A 2904-nucleotide genomic window follows, 5' to 3' on the forward strand; every position below is an offset into this window, starting at 1 on the left:
TCTCCTACCTATCTCTCTCTCCTCTCTCTGTCTCTCTTCTCCTACCTCTCTCTCTGTCTCTCTTATCCTACCTCTCTCTCCTCCTCTCTCTGTCTCTCTTCTCCTACCTCTCTCCTCCTCTCTCTCTCCTCTCTCTCTCCTTCTCTCTCCCCCCTCCAACAGGACGAACCTAGAGGCCCTTCAGAAGAAACTAGAGGAGTTAGAGCTTGACGAGCAGCAGCGTAAACGCCTGGAGGCCTTTCTCACCCAGAAACAGAAGGTTGGAGAGCTGAAGGATGATGATATGGAGAAGATCTGTGAGCTGGGAGCCGGGAACGGAGGGGTGGTCTTCAAGGTGTCACACAGACCCTCAGGGCTAGTCATGGCCAGGAAGGTGAACTAGAATTTGAATTTGTTCTGTCATGGCTAGAAGAGAGTTGTTCATTAGACTGTTTTCCTTTTTTTCTCATCAGTTATGTGATATCTGATTGGTAGTTACAGTCTTGTCCCATCGCTGCAACTCCCGTACGGACTCGGTAGAGGTCGAAGGTCGAGAGCCACGCGTCCTCCGACACACAACCCAACCATGACCCAGCCAAGCCGCACTGCTTCTTGACACAATTCTCACTTAACCCGGAAGCCAGCCGCACCGATGTGTCGGAGGAAACACCGTACGCCTGGCGACCGTGTCAGCGTGCACTGCGCCCGGCCCGCCACAGGAGTCGCTAGTGCGCGATGGGACAAGGACATCCCTGCCGGTCAAACCCTCCCCTAACCCGGACGACGCTGGGCCAATTGTGTGCCGCCTCATGTGTTTCTCGGTCGCAGCCGGCTGCGACAGAGCCTGGACTAGAACCAGGATCTCTAGTGTCTTAGAGCCTGGACTTTGGACTGGAACCCAGGAATCTCTAGTGTCTTTTAGACCACTGAAGACAGAGGCCTGGACTAGAACCAGGATCTCTAGTGTCTTAGACCACTGAGACAGAGCCTGGACTAGAACCAGGATCTCTAGTGTCTTAGACCACTGAGACAGAGCCTGGACTGGAACCAGGATCTCTAGTGTCTTAGACCACTGAGACAGAGCCTGGACTAGAACCAGGATCTCTAGTGTCTTAGACCACTGAGACAGAGCCTGGACTCCAACCCAGGATCTCTAGTGTCTTAGACCACTGAGACAGAGCCTGGACTAGAACCAGGATCTCTAGTGTCTTAGACCACTGAGACAGAGCCTGGACTAGAACCAGGATCTCTAGTGTCTTAGACCACTGAGACAGAGCCTGGACTAGAACCAGGATCTCTAGTGGCACAGCTAGCACTGTGATGCAGTGTCTTAGACCACTGAGACAGAGCCTTGACTAGAACCAGGATCTCTAGTGTCTTAGACCACAGAGACAGAGCCTGGACAGGAACCAGGATCTCTAGTGTCTTAGACCACTGAGACAGAGCCTGGACTAGAACCAGGATCTCTAGTGTCTTAGACCGCTGAGACAGAGCCTGGACTAGAAACCAGGATCTCTAGTGTCTTAGACCACTGAGACAGAGCCTGGACTAGAACCAGGATCTCTAGTGTCTTAGACCACTGAGACAGAGCCTGGACTGGAACCAGGATCTCTAGTCTTAGACCACTGAGACAGAGCCTGGACTGGAACCAGGAATCTCTAGTGTCCTTAGACCACTGAGACAGAGCCTGGACTGGAACCAGGATCTCTAGTGTCTTTAGACGCACTGAGACAGAGCCTGGACTAGAACCAGGATCTCTAGTTGTCTTAGACCACTGAGACAGAGGCTGGACTGGACTCAGGATCTCTAGTGTCTTAGACCACAGAAGGACAGAGCCTGGAACTGGAACAGGATTCTAGTGTCTTTAGACCCAGAGACAGAGCCTGGACTGGAACCAGGATTCTCTAGTTGTCTTAGACCACTGAGACAGAGCCTGGACTAGAACCAGGATCTCTAGTGTCTTAGACCACTGAGACAGATCCTGGACTGGAACCAGGATCTCTAGTGTCTTAGACACAGAGACAGAGCCTGGACTGGAAGCAGGATCCTATGTCTGACACTGAGACAAGCCTGACTGGAACCAGGATCTCTAGTGCAGAGTATTGGGATGCACCACTCGGGACCGCTGCTCCACGTGCCACTGTTTTTCCTTCTTGTCTCAATACAAGTTGTTCTCATGGAGAACCCTGTTGACTAAAAGAGAGATTAGACTGTTTTCCTTCTTGTCTCAGACCAGGCTGCCCTGCTGTCTTTCCCGTCTTCTCCAATATCACACTCTGCCATTGATTTGTACATCATCTCTGTTTTTTAGAAGCAGAGGTCACATTATAATATATCTTCCTACAGTTGGGTGCTGTCAACATGAGAAGCCTTTTCCTCTTCCCCAGACTGTATGAGATACATATCACATAACAGAGAGAGAGAGAGAGAGAGGGAGAGAGAGAGAGAGAGAGAAGAGAGAGAGAGAGAGATGAGAGAAAGAGAGAGACGAGAGGAGAGGAGGAGGAGAGAGAGAGATGAGATGGGAGAGAGAGAGAGAGGACAGAGGACAAGAAGAGAGAGAGAGAGAGAGATGAGAGAGAGAAAGAGAGAGGAGAGGAGAGAGACAGAGAGAGAGAGAGAGAGAGAGAATAGAGAGAGGAGAAGAGAGAAAAAGAGAGGAGAGAGAGAGGACTTTTTGACTTTTTGTCTTTCCTTTATTGAAACATTTTCATTTCATTTTAACACTTCACCCCCCCCTAAAAAATTAAAAAAAAAAAAAATATATCCTGTACTGCATACAGTGTACCTATTACTCACCTTTCCATCTACCAACATGATTACAAACCAACATCACCCATACCAAAAAACAATACCCTCTTCCTACAACCGTATATCCATAAACATTCTTCCCGAGCAATACAGACAGCCCCCAACAACACCATA

General features: G+C 49.6%; 1 long non-coding RNA gene across 1 annotated transcript; it reads right to left on the reverse strand.

The window, feature by feature from the left end:
- Positions 1–927: 927 nt before the first annotated feature.
- Positions 928–1938, reverse strand: LOC139023982 (uncharacterized). The gene is made up of 5 exons (XR_011475212.1): positions 1899–1938; positions 1509–1549; positions 1147–1461; positions 1050–1099; positions 928–1003 (listed from the first exon to the last, which is right to left on the reverse strand). It is a non-coding gene; the product is annotated as an uncharacterized lncRNA (long non-coding RNA).
- Positions 1939–2904: the final 966 nt, after the last annotated feature.

Source organism: Salvelinus sp. IW2-2015, unplaced genomic scaffold (genome assembly GCF_002910315.2).
Source record: "Salvelinus sp. IW2-2015 unplaced genomic scaffold, ASM291031v2 Un_scaffold712, whole genome shotgun sequence".
Taxonomy (NCBI): Eukaryota; Metazoa; Chordata; class Actinopteri; order Salmoniformes; family Salmonidae; genus Salvelinus; species Salvelinus sp. IW2-2015.